At 44.6% G+C, this 14,396-nt stretch overlaps 1 protein-coding gene across 2 annotated transcripts in view; it reads left to right on the top strand.

Annotated features, from left to right (window-relative positions):
- The first annotated feature begins 2,548 nt into the window (after positions 1–2,548).
- Positions 2,549–14,396, top strand: part of ZFAND2B (zinc finger AN1-type containing 2B) — a 33,611-nt gene continuing 21,763 nt past the window's right edge. For both annotated transcript variants that reach the window (XM_073634359.1, XM_073634360.1), the window contains exon 1: positions 2,549–2,629. The gene's annotated coding sequence lies outside the window, so the exon portion shown is untranslated. The remainder of the gene's footprint in view (positions 2,630–14,396) is intronic.

Genomic DNA, 14,396 nt, shown 5'->3' with positions numbered 1-14,396 from the left:
GTGGACTGGCGACAGGAAGTATCTTAATTAAGGAGCCAGTCAGTAGCCACTGTAGTAGATGCGTAGGCCCAGGAAGCACTTGATATCCGTAGCCTATGTAGAAGATCGGCCATCAGCAATGATCAGCATCGAGGTAGGGTGTCAATCCAGGCTGAGGCCTCCTCAGGGGATGTAAAAAAACAGACAGACTCACCGTCTTCCATCCGCAGTCTGGCCGGAAACAACATGCTGTATTTTACATTCTTGGAGCTGAGTCTGGCTCTCACCGCGCCAAAGGATTTTCGTTGCCTTTGTGTTTCCAGCGAGTAATCAGGAAAAAATCAGGAGTTCTGCATTTTCAAAACGCAGTTCACTTTGGGATCTGGCCTCCCTTATCACCAGGTCACGATCACGGAAATGGAGCAGTTTAAAGATGAAAGTGCGAGGCTGTGCTCCCTGGGGCCCCCTAGTGGAGGGTATACGGTGAGCTTGCTCCGCAGTAAAAAAATGGGGAAAAGTGAGCAGAAGGAAGCAATTGTTGCAGTAGACATTCAGCAAAGGTGGTGGGGTCAGCACCCTCGACCCCCTCAGAAAGGCCCAAAATGCGCAGATTATTTCTTATTCACGGTTTTTGGCATCTTCAGCCTGAGCCTCCAATGCCTTAACCAATGTTTTTTATGGTGTGTAGATCAGCCCAATGGTCGCGTACCGTGTCTTCGGTCTGAGAGACCTCTCTGTTCCACCTCAGTCACCAAGGCCACGGTAGGAATCAAAATCCTTACGAATGAATTCCACATTCGCCTCTATGTGGTCCACCTTATCGGTCAGGGTAGTGATCGCCTGCATGACCGCTTTAAAGTCTGCCGCTGTAGCAGGCAGCCGTTTGGGCTCCTCAGCCTGGGTCTCTTTGCGGTCAGAGGTTTTAGGCGAGGACGCGGCTGCGGCCTTACCCGCGGTGCTAGATGTTGTGGCTGTGCGACTGGATTTTGCCTGCGATCTTCGCCGACGCATACCCCGGAGGTGACACTGAGGCAGGGGGGACACAGGCCTGTCATTGTAGGTGGGTCTGCACCCGATAAAAGCTGAATTCAAAGCCGATCCCCGGGAGCTCAGACACTACCCGTCTGCTCCCAGCGTCATCCTGGACACGCCCCCCCAATACCCCCCCCCCGTTTTGAATACTTTTAAGTGCAAAGGAGGGGTTTGGGATCTTATAGACCCCCAATCTCTCCATAAGGAGTACCTGTCACTGCCTATTACTGTCACAAGGGATGTTTCCATTCCTTGTGACAGCAATAAAAGTGATCAGAATTTTTTTTTTTTTTAAAAGGGACAGTGTAAAAAATAAATAAATAAGATAAAAAATAATTTTTTATAGCGCACGCTCGCCAAAGCAAACACATACGTAAGTCACGCCCGCAAATGTAAACAGTGTTCAAATCACACATGTGAGGTATCGCTGCGATCGTTAGAGCGAGAGCAATAATTCTTGTACAAGACCTCCTCTGTGGTTCTAAACTGGTAACCGTTAAAAGTTTTTTAAAGCATCGCCTATGGAGATTTATAAGTATCGTAGTTTGTCACCATTCCACGAGTGTGCGCAGTTTTAAAGCGTGACATGTTAGGTATCTATTCACTTGCCATAACATCATCTTTCATATTGTACAAAAAATTGGGCTACCTTAACTGTTTTTTTTTTTTTTTTTTTTTAATTCAGCAAAGTGGTTTTTAAAAAAAAAAAAATGCATTTGAAAGACCGCTGCACAAATACAGTGTGACATAAAATATTGCAATTACCACCATTTTATTTTCTAGGGCCTCTGCTATATATATATATATATATATATATATATATATATATATATATATGAAAAATGTTTCGGGGTTATAAGAAGTAATTTTCTAGCAAAAAACCAAAAAACTCTGATTTTAAATTGTAGGCAACAAATGTCAGAAAAAGGCCTGGACTTTAAGTGGTTAAAGGGGGTCATTCTTTTCTATACCCGCTGTATATGGTATTTTTAACATGCGCAGGACATTTTCAGATATTTGCCAATATAGATAAAAATAAATCAATATAAATATATAATAAATATATCTGATATAAAGCTAGAAAAATATAAATCTTCATATTGTACAAACATATTATATAAATATAGAGATTATGTGTGTGTCAGTATAAATAATATAAATGAAAATGATAAATATATATAAATCAAAGAAATCTTCTAACAGTTGATTTGTCGTGTTGTACATAGAATTATTATAGTAAAAAAAAAAAATTACTATAAGTAGAGAATAATAATAATTATGATAAATAACGGCATAAACGGGCTGGCATTATATAGACTCTGCAGGAGATATCTGACTCCAAGATGACTAAAAATAATTCCTCCGAACAGAACACACCGATCCCCAGAGGAAGTAACGTGCGCAAACACATGACTCAGCTGTCACAACACATTGCTTAACACTACACCCTGCAGCGTCGGGTGTACCAACATGGCCGACAAGTCCCGCCCACCCTGGAGTGACAGCTCCTCCCAGCCTATGGACGGGCTGGTTGTCAAGAGCTTGCTCACGGTCTCCAGGGGCAACAGGGCGGAAGTGACGCCATTTCCGGGTGTGCGAGGCTGTTGCCTGTGGTCTGGTGAGTGTAAGCGGTTGTAGCGGGCTGAGATCAGGGGGGGAATTGGGGTGATATCGCAAATGCAGTACGAAAGGGGGAGGTGCCAGGAGGGAGTTCTATATACAATATATGTATGGTGTGTTCTGTATATAGAGGGTGAGGCATAGCTCCCAACTGTCCCTAATTTGGAGCAATGTCCCTCTGTCCCTCATTCCTCCTCATTTGTCCCTCATTTTGGTCTGATCTATATAGATGTATATAAAATGCACTTTTTATCCTTCAAAAAGTGTTTCCCAGAGCTAAACCTTTCATCCAATTTCTAAATTGCTGCATTTGTAAATTTTAAAAGCCAATATAAAGGAATAGTAGTGGTAAAAAAAAAAGTCCTTGTGGATTTAATTAATCTTTTTTTTTTTTGGGGGGGGGGGGGAGGTTAATTCTCCTTTAAGGGGGCGTGTCCTATGCCTGCATACATTTGGTAGTAAGTGTCCCTCATTCCCATCTCAAAATGTTGGAAGGTATGGGTGAGGCCTTATATAGGGCACATTATATAGGGGGTGAGGCCTTATATAGGGCACATTATATAGGGGGTGAGGCCTTATATAGGGCACATTATATAGGGGGTGAGGCCATATGTAGGGCACATTATAAAGGGGGTGAGGCCATATATAGGGGACATTATATAGGGGGTGAGGCCATATATAGGGCACATTATATAGGGGGTGAGGCCATATGTAGGGCACATTATAAAGGGGGTGAGGCCATATACAGGGGACAATATATAGGGGGTGAGACCATATATAGGGCACATTATACAGGGGGTGAGGTCATATATAGGGCACATTGTACAGGGGGAGAGGACATATATAGGGGGTGAGGTCATATATAAGGAACAGTATATAGGGGGTGAGGCCATATATAGGGGACAGTATATAGGGGTGAGGTCATTTATAGGGCACATTATATAGGGGGTGAGGCCATATATAGGGCATATTATATAGGGGTGAGGTCATATATATGGCACATTATATAGGGGGTGAGGCCATATATAGGGCATATTATTATATAGGGGTGAGGTCATATATATTGCACATTATATAGCGCTGTCTTTCCTCAGAGGTGTCTGGAGGTCCCTGAGCCAGGAGCAATGTCTGCCTCTCCGGTGAATACACGGGGAGGGATTCTCTCCACTCACCAGCAATGTGTGGGACATTCTTCCCTCTCACCATCACAGTACAGAGGGATGGAGGTTCAGTCATTACCGGCTGGGGATCTGAATGTTACCTAAAGAGTTCCTCCATGTTACAAAGTTTGAGAGAGACTGATATAGAGGGTGAGATTATACAGAGATGGACATTATATAGAGGGTGAGGTTATATAGCGGGGGACATATAGAGATATACATTATATAGACGGTGAGGTTATATAGAGATGGACGTAATATAGGGTCCTTATATCAGGGATATGCAATTAGCGGCCCTTCAGCTGTTGCAAAACTACAAGTCCCATCATGCCTCTGCCTCTGGGTGTCATGCTTGTGGCTGTCAGAGTCTTGCTATGCCTCATGGGATTTGTAATTCTGCAACAGCTGGAGGTCCGCTAATTGTATATCCCTTGCCTTATAGAAAAGGGCGTTAAATAGAGCAGGGGTTCGAGTGGCCCGAGACCTCAAACTAGGGAAGCGCATGCCTATGCTCTGGGATGGCCGGTCAGCAAGCACAGATAATGATCTGGGTTGCTGACCCGCCATCCCAGAGCATCAGAGCACATGGAACCAGCGGTAGCAGCAGAGGGAGGAGGATGTTTCCTCTGTAGCACCAGCTAAGTGCACTTCACCTGGGACCTTTCCAGCAGCCTGGAGAGCGATGCCAGCAGAAGCTGGAAGAGGAAAAGGTCAGTGTGTTAACCACTTGCCGCCAAGCAATGTACCTGTACGTTGCTAGACTTCAAGCAATTATACCCCCGCTACTGTTTTTTTTTAAAGCTGACAGTCGGCTCCCTTGTAAAAGCAGTCCTAGCGGCTGACTAGCTGTTGGATTGCTTTTACAAGTAGCAAGAGGGGACATCCACGCCGGCCTTCCTCAGGCCTTACCAGAATCTCCTGTCCCACCGGTAGTCCCGATCAACCAGCCGGCGCTTCTGCCGGCTGATCACAGAGCCGAACAAAGACCAAAACAGCTTTGATCGCCTCTGTGATAGAGGAACCTGGAAGCAATGACCTTACATCACTTCCGGTTTACCCGGATATAAACGGCGTCATTTTCAGAAATGAAAAGCATTTGCTCACACGATCTTGGTATGATCAAATGCTTTTAGGTGCAGAAGAGGGATCTGAGGTCTTTTAGACCCCAGATCTCTCCATAAACAGTACCTGTCACATACCTATTGCTGTCACAAGGGATGTTTACATTCCTTGTAACAGCAATAGAAGTAATAAAAAAAAATAAAAAAAAAAAAAAAAAAAAAAGATTTAAAGCGACCATGTAAAAAAATGAAACATTTTTTTTTTCTGCACCTGTCCCCCCCACACTTGCGCGCAAAAGTGAGTGCACACGTCAGTCCCGCATGCATGCAAACAGTAATCATCCCACACATGAGGTATCGCCACGAACATCAAATCATGGGCAGTAATTCTAGCGCCAGACCTCATCTGTACATCTAAAGTGGTAACATGTAAAGGCTTTTAAAGCGCCCCCTATGGATAGTAATATGTATGTCATTTGTCACCGTTGCATGGGCGTGTGCAATTAATAACGCCATGGTATTTTGGTATCATGTTTTGGCGTAACATTTACTTTTATATTTTACAAAAAATTGGGTTATGTAACTATTTTTTCAAAAACAAATTGCGTTTGAAAATTTTTATTCTCTAGGGCCTCTGCTTTAAAAAATATATATATAATGTTTGGGGGGTTCTAAGATATTTTCTATCAAAAAATATTGATTGTTACATGTAAATAAAAAGTGCCAGTAAAGGCCCGGGGGTGGGGGTGGGGGGTCACTTGAGTCCGCGCTGTAGCCGAAAGACGGGCTATAGCGCGAACCTCCAATGCCGGGAGGGCGTCTGTGTATGTCCCCCCCGTTCTCGTGCGGCGTGCTCTGTGATCGCCGAGTCTCTGCGGACTCGGCTGATCACAGAGCAGGGTAAAGGGCCAATCGCAGCCGGCCCTTTACCACATGATCAGCTGTCAGTGTGAAGAAAAGAATAAAGCCGGTAAATGGCTTCTGTTAGAGGGACTTCGGTCCCCTAAATGCCAACCAGTGCTGCTAATCAGTGCCACCTATCAGTGCAGCCTCATCCGTGAAGGAGAAAAATTACCTGTTTGCAAAATTTTATAACAAAATATTTTTGGGTTTTATTTTCAAAATTTTCGGTCTTTTTTTTGTTTAGCAAAAAAAAAAAAAAAAAACCCAGTGCTGATTAAATACCACCAAAAGAAAGCTCTATTTACGTTACAAAAAAATGATAAAAATTTCATATGGGTACATTGTAGCATGACCGCGCAATTGTCATTCAAAGCGTGAGAGCGCTGAAAGCTGGAAATTGGCCTGGGCAGGAAGGGGGTATAAGTGCCCGGTAAGCAAGTGGTTAAACATCACATACATTGCACTCTTGTAATGGGCTTATTAGAACCTAATAATAATAAATGGTTTCTGAAAGTGCACCACACCTGCAAGATATAATAGAAGGTGCAGGTAAACCGCAGCCTTATAGGGGGCTCAGGACAGTAAAGGCTCATTTGCATTTGAAGTTTTGGGGGGGGGGGGGGTAAAACCCCCATAGTTCATTGTGGCCTGCAACCAGTTTCCAAGTCACTTAAGTGGCCCTCGTTCTTCAAAAGGTTGCGCACCCCTGATATAGAGGGTTAGGTCTTTTTTAGAAGGGGAATTATATAAAGGGGAAGGCTATATAGAGAGGTACAGTGTATAGAGGTTGAGTCCTTTATAGAAGGGTACATTGTGTTGAGTGTGATATAGTGGGAGCATTATATAGAGCAGTGATGGCGAACCTTGGCACCCCAGATGTTTGAGAACTACATTTCCTATGATGCTCCTGCACTCTGCAGTGTAGCTGAGCATCATGGGAAATGTAGTTCCAAAACAATCTGGGGTGCCAAGGTTCACCATCACTGATATAGAGGGTTAGGTCTAATAGAAGGGACATTATACAGAGGGTGTATCCTCATAGAAGGGACATTATATAGTGGGAGCATTATGTAGAGGGTTAGGTCCTAAAGAAAGGACACTATTTAGGGGGCGAGCTCTCATTGAAGCGACATTATACATTGCCTTGAAAAAGTATTCATACCCCTTGACATTTTCCACAGCTTGTCATGTTACAACCAAAAAGGTAAATGTATTTTATTGGGATTTTATGTGATAGACCAACACAAAGTGTCACATAATTGTGAAGTGGAAGGAAAATGATAAATGGTTTTCAACATTTTTCTTATAAATAAATATCTCAAGTGTGGTGTGCATTTGTATTCAGCCCCCTGTACTCTGATACCCCTAACTATATTCTAGTGGAACCAATTGCCTTCAGAAGTCACCTAATTAGTAAATAGAGTCCACCTGTGTGTAATTTCATCTCAGTATAAATACAGCTGTTCTGTGAAGCCCTCAGAGGTTGGTTAGAGAACCTTAGTGAACAAACGGCATCATGAAGGGCAGGGAACACACCAGACAGGTCAGGGATAAAGTTGTGGAGAAGTTTAAAGCAGGTTGGGTTATAAAAAAAAAAAAAAATATCCCAGCTTTGAACATCTCACGGAGCTCTGTTCAATCCATCATCCGAAAATGGAAAGAGTATGGCACAACTGCAAACCTACCAAGACATGACCGTCCACCTAAACTGACCGGCCGGGCAAGGAGAACATTCATCAGAGAAGAGCCAAGAGGTCCATGGTAACTCTGGAGGAGCTGCAGAGATCCACAGCTCAGGTGGGAGAATCTGTCCACAGGACAACTATTAGTTGTGCTCTCCACAAATCTGGCTTTATGGAAGAGTGACAAGAAGAAAGACATTGTCAAAAGAAAGCCATAAGAAGTCCTGTTTGCAGTTTGCGAGAAGCCATGTGGGGGACACAGCAAACATGTAGAAGAAGGTGCTCTGGTCAGATGAGACCAAAATTTACTTTTTGGCCTAAAAGCAAAACGCTATGTGTGGAGGAAAACTAACACTGCACATCACCCTGAACACACCATCCCCACCGTGAAACATGGTGGTGGCGGCAGCATCATGTTGTGGGGATGCTTTTCTTCAGCAGGGACAGGGAAGCTGGTCAGAGTTGATGGGAAGATGGATGGAGCCAAATACAGGGCAATCTTAGAGGAAAACCTGTTAGAGTCTGCAAAAGACATGAGACTGGGGCGGAGGTTCACCTTCCAGCAGGACAGCGACCCTAAACATACAGCCAGAGCTACAATGGAATGGTTTAGATCAAAGCATATTCATACGTTAGAATGGCCCAGTCAAAGTCCAGACCTAAATTCAATTGAGAATCTGTGGCAAAACTTGAAAATTGCTGATCACAGACGCTCATCATCCAATCTGACAGAACTTGAGATATTCTGCAAAGAAGAATGGGAAAAAATTTCACTCTCTAGATGTGCAAAGCTGGTAGAGACATCCCCAAAAAGACTTGCAGCTGTAATTGCAGTGAAAGGAGGTTCTACAAAGTATTGACTCCGGGGGGCGCCATACAAATGTACCCCACACTTTTCACATATTTATTTGTAAACATTTTTGAAAACCACCATCTCACATGGTAGCTGCCTGACGGTTGTGTTTGCCTCTTGCTTCATCAGTCACTGAAACATACAGGTCCCCAGTTTCTGTTTCCATATACCCAGTAAAGTGACTGGCCTCAGGTGATACAAGGAAATTAAACAAATCCTCCTACATAAGTTGTGCCTATTTATATGCAGTCTTCTCTACTCTACATCTGTTCACATTGCAGAATTTATAAAGATTGTCTGAGCTGTCAGAAAAGAGGGGGCAGAGAGCTGAAGTTACACTCTGTAGAGCTCAGTGAGGAGAGCACTGGGAGCTCATTGGAGGGAAGGGAAACACCCTCCTCCACACAGCACAGAGGGACAGAGCTAAGGCTGTCAGTCACAGGCTGTGTGCTGAAGCTCCCTCCCCTGTCACCCTTTTACCTCCTGGTCTCAGGAAGTGATTAACCACTTCAGCCCCAGAGGATTTGGCTGGCTAAAGACCAGAGCACTTCTTGCAATTCGGCACTGCATCGCTTTAACTGACAATTGCGCAGTCGTGCGACGTGGCTCTCAAACAAAATTGATGTCCTTTTTTTTCCCACAAATAGAGCTTTCTTTTGGTGGTGTTTGATCACCTCCTGCGGTTTTTATTTTTTGCGCTATAAGCAAAAAAAGAGCGACAATTTTGATAAAGAAAACAATTTTTTTACTTTTTGCTATAATAAATATCCCCAAAAAATATATAGATAAACATTTTTTTTCCTCGGTTTAGGCCGATATGTATTCTTCTACATATTTTTTGGTAAAAAAAAAAATTGCAATAAGCGTTTGATTGGTTTATGCAAAAATTATAGCATCTACAAAATAGGGGGTAAATTTATGGCATTTTTATGAATAATTTTTTTTTTTTACTAGTAATGGCGGCAAACAGCGATTTTTATCATGACTGCGACATTATGGCGGACACATCGGACACTTTTGGTGCTATTTTGGGACCAGTGTCATTTATACAGCGATCAGTGCGATTAAAAATGCATTGATTACTGTGTAAATGTGACTGGCAGTGAAGGGGTTAACCAGGAGGGGGCGCTGCAGGGGTTAAGTGTGTCCTAGGGAGTGATTCTAACTGTGGGGGGGGGGGGATGGGCTGTGTGTGACACGACACTGATCACCGCTCCCGATTACAGGTAGCTGTGATCAGTGACCGTGTCACTAGGCAGAACGGGGAAATGATTGTTTTTACATCAGCATTTCCCCATTCTTCCTCTCCGTGGAGAGCTTGTGGCAGGCACGTGCTCGCGCCGCTGCTATCCAAGCCCCGCGAGATCACATAATATAACGTGATTTTGCGCAGCGGAGCCAACCTGCCGCAGTAAAACTGTGGCGCCTGGTTCACAACTGGTTAATGCAGACAGAAATGACACTTGGTGGTCTTAATAGAGACAAGTACACACTACAAGCAGTCCCCGAGTTACGAACGACTCCTACTTATGAACGGCCTCCATGCCGGCTGCTTGTGCTCCACGCTGGTCCTGGATACCCCCGAGCAGCTATCTTGCCACATCCCACACTATATGTACTGCATGGCCAGAAGAGCCCCAGAAGTGCCCAGAACATCCCACATTGCTGCACAGGCGGAAGCCGGAACATCCCACATCCCTGCACAGGCGGAAGCCGGATCATCCCACATCGCTGCACAGGCGGAAGCCGGATCATCCCACATCGCTGCACAGGCGGAAGCCGGATCATCCCACATCGCTGCACAGGTGGAAGCCGGAACATCCCACATCTCTGCACAGGCGGAAGCCGGAACATCCCACATCTCTGCACAGGCGGAAGCCGGAACATCCCACATCGCTGCACAGGCGGAAGCCGGATCATCCCACATCGCTGCACAGGCGGAAGCCGGATCATCCCACATCGCTGCACAGGTGGAAGCCGGAACATCCCACATCTCTGCACAGGCGGAAGCCGGAACATCCCACATCTCTGCACAGGCGGAAGCCGGAACATCCCACATCGCTGCACAGGCGGAAGCCGGATCATCCCACATCGCTGCACAGGCGGAAGCCGGAACATCCCACATCTCTGCACAGGCGGAAGCCGGAACATCCCACATCCCTGCACAGGCGGAAGCCGGAACATCCCACATCTCTGCACAGGCGGAAGCCGGAACATCCCACATCTCTGCACAGGCGGAAGCCGGAACATCCCACATCCCTGCACAGGCGGAAGCCGGAACATCCCACATCGCTGCACAGGCTGAAGTTACACTTAGAAGCAGTGTTCCGACTTACAAACAAACCTACAGTCCTTATTGTATTCGTAACTCGGGGACTGCCTGTATAGAGGGATATGCTTTGTTCATATTTCATGTCTCTGGTTTACAACGCACATTCTAGAACTTTGCCGTGTTCTTCACTGTACACTTTTGTTATGAAATTCTGTTAGTCTCAGTGTTTTTATTTTATGTTATATACCCGTCTCTTTGTACTACACCTCAGCATTGTGTGCAGCTCCCTTTATTAGATCTCAGTCCCTCTGTCCTCTATTCCTCCACAACTGTCCTCATTTATGGTCTGAAGTTCAGATCCCTATAAATTGTATGCTGTCCGCTTTCCCCCAATTGTTTGTATTACTCTTCCTTGGTGAGGATTTTCCCTGCAAATGTTTGTGTTTTCTTATTTGCTGTCATATAAAGGGAAACAGTTGGGCTAAGTTCACAGTTGAACCACTTCCAGCTGGGGTTGCCACTTTTACCTCAAGCCAAACCCGAACACTTTAGCGGCGCACAGTAATTTTTTTTTTAGAACACACTATAGCAGTGATGGTGAACCTTGGCACCCCAGATGTTTTTGAACTACATTTCCCATGATGCTCGTGCACTCTGCAGTGTAGTTGAGCATCATGAGAAATGTAGTTTCAAAACATCTGGGGTGCCAAGGTTTGCCCTCACTGCTCTATAGGATTGTAACAGACCTGGGACACATTTGGGCACACCAAAGAGAATAGTAATGTGGCGCACATAGAGCCCCCTCACCCTCCTGTCAAGCTCTGTCCTGAGCAACATTCCTGTTTGAATATTGTGTCCGGGTATCAGGTGGACTTAAACCCGGACACATGATTCAAAACCCAGACTGTCAGGGTGAATCCCGGAAAGGCGGCAACCCTACTTCCAGTTTGGGCTAATTCTGACATTCATCTCTTATATGTGAAAAAAATATAATTTTTTTGCTAGAAAATTACTCGGAACTCCAAAACATATATATATATATATATATATATATATATATATATATATATATATATATATTATTTTCTATGACCTTTGCTTAAAAAAAAAAAAAAATTATATATATATATATAATTTTTTTTTTTTTTTTTTAAGCAGAGGTCATAGAAAATAAAATGGGGGATGTTGCAGATTTTTACAGTGCTGTGAAAAAGTACCCTCACTGGCCACTTTATTAGGTACACCTTGCTAGTACCCCCTTTAGCCTTCAAACCTGCCTTCATTCTTCATGGCAGAGATTCAATAAGGTGTTAGAAACATTCCTCAGAGACGGGGGGGGGGGGGGGGGGGGGGGGAGTGGCGTAGACCCCCGCAGGGCTCTATGCCCGGAAGTGGGTGCAAATACCTTTCTTATCCCTTTCATGACTAAGCCTATTTTTGAAATTTGGTGTTTACAAGTTAAAATCCATATTTTTTGCTAGAAAATTAATTAGAGTACCCAAACATTATATATATTTTTTTAGCAGAGAATCTAGAGAATAAAATGGCGATTGTTGCAATATTTTTTATCACACTGTATTTGCGCAGCAGTGTTTTAAACGCAAATTTTTGGAAAAGGGACACTTTCATGAATTTTAAAAAATCCAAACAGTAAAGTTACCCCAATTTTTTTGTATAATGTGAAAGATGATGTTACGCCGAGTAAATAGATACCAAACATGTCACCCTTTATAATTGCACGCACTCGTGGAATGGCGACGAACTACAGTACCTATGAATTTCCATAGGCGACGCTTTAAAAAATTTTTTACGGTTACCAGGTTTGAGTTACAGAGGAGGTCTAGTGCTAGAATTATTGCTATTGCTCTGACGATCGCGGCGATACCTCACATGTGTGATTTGAACACCGTTTACATATGCGTGCGCGACTTCCGTATGCGTTTTCTTCGCTGCGCGAGCTCGCGGGGACAGGGGCACTTTAAAAAAATTATTTTTTTTTTTTTACTTTATAAATTGTGTTTTAAAAAATTTTTTTTTTTTTTTTTTACTTTTATTGCTGTCACAAGGAATGTAAACATCCCTTGTGACAGTAATAGGTGGTGACAGGTACTCTTTAGGGAGGGATGGGGGGTCTAAAAGACCCCCCATCCCACCTTTACACTTCAAAGTATTCAGATCGCCGAAAACGGCGATTCTGAATACTGTGTACTTTTTTAAATTCGGCGCCATTGGCAGCCGAGTAAATGGGAAGTGACGTCATGACGTCGCTTCCGCGTTTACAACGAGAAGGCTGGAACGAAGCCGCCCACAGCTTCGTTTCAGCCCGCCCCCAGCCGCCGAAGGTACCCGATCGGACACCGGGCCTCCCGATCGCACGGGAGGCCCGGTAACAGCGGCGGGAGGCGGCGGGAGGGGGGGCTTTTAGCCGCATCGGTTGTTATACTCGGGTAGCCGATCGCCCGCTGGAAACAACGGTACCGGGATGATGCCTGCAGCTGCGGCATCATCCCGGTATAACCCCGGAAAGCCGAGTACGCATATCTGCGTACGGTCGGCGGGAAGGAGTTATACAGGTATCTGCACCCCCCTCCCCCCTGAAAGGTGCCAAATGTGACACCGGAGGGGCGGAGGGTTCCGAAAAGCGGAAGTTCCATTTGTGTGTGGAACTCCGCTTTAAGTGAGTAAAATAAGTATATGATTCCCAAGCAAAACATGGCTTAGTACTTGGAGAAACCTTTATTGGCAAGCACAGAGGTAAGACATTTCTTGTAGTTGGTGACCAGGTTTGCACACATCTCAGGAGGGATTTTGGTCCACTCTTCTTTACAGATCTTCTCTAAATCCTTAAGGTTTCTTGGCTGTCGCTTGGCAACTCAAACTTTCAGCTCCCGCCATACATTTTTTTTATAGGATTAAGGTCTGGAGACTGGCTAGGCCACTCCATGACCTTAATGTGCTTCTTCTTGATGCACTCCTTTGTTGCCTTGGCGGTATGTTTTGGGCCATTGTTATGCTGGAAGACCCATCCATGACCCATCTTCAGTGTTCTGGCTGAGGGAAGAAGGTTCTCATCCAAGATTTTAGAATAAATGGCCCCGTCCATTGGCCCCTTAATGCAGCAAAGTCGGTCTGTACCTTTAGCAGAGAAACAGCCCCAAAGCATAATGTTTCCACCTCTGTGCTTGACTGTAGGGATGGTGTTCTTGGGGTCATAGTCAGCATTTTTCTTCCTCCAAACACGGCGAGTCAAGTTAATGCCAAAGAGCTCAATTTTGGTCTCATATGACCACAGCACTTTCTCCCAATCCTTCTCTGAATCAATTAGATGTTTATTGGCAAACTTCAGCCGGGCCTGTACATGTGCCTTCTTGAGGAGGGGGACCTTGCGGGCGCTGCAGGATATCAATCCATGGTGGTGTATTGTGTTACCAATGGTTTGTTTGGTGACTGTGGTCCCAACTGCCTTGAGATCATTCACAAGATCCTCCCGTGTAGTTCTGGGCTGATCTCTCACTTTTTTTTATGATTATCCTCACCCCATGAGGCAAATCTTGCATGGAACTCCAGACAGAGGACAATTGATGGTTATTTTGTAATTCTTCCGTTTGCGAATAATCCCAGTTGTCTTCTTCTCGCCAAGCTTCTTGCTGATGGTCTTGTAGCCCATTCCAGCCTTGTGCAGGTCTACAATCTTCTCCCTGATGTCCATTGACAGCTCTTTGGTCTTGCCCATGATGGTGAGGTTTGAATGGAAGAAAGAGATTCTGTGGACAGGTGTCTTTTATACAAATAACGAGTTGTCATTAGGAGCACCTTCTTAAATTGACAGGGCTA

Source organism: Aquarana catesbeiana, linkage group LG06 (assembly GCF_042186555.1).
Source record: "Aquarana catesbeiana isolate 2022-GZ linkage group LG06, ASM4218655v1, whole genome shotgun sequence".
In the NCBI taxonomy this organism is placed as follows: Eukaryota; Metazoa; Chordata; class Amphibia; order Anura; family Ranidae; genus Aquarana; species Aquarana catesbeiana.
Note: the sequence above shows the minus strand (reverse complement) of the source record. Positions and strands in the feature narration are given on the sequence as shown.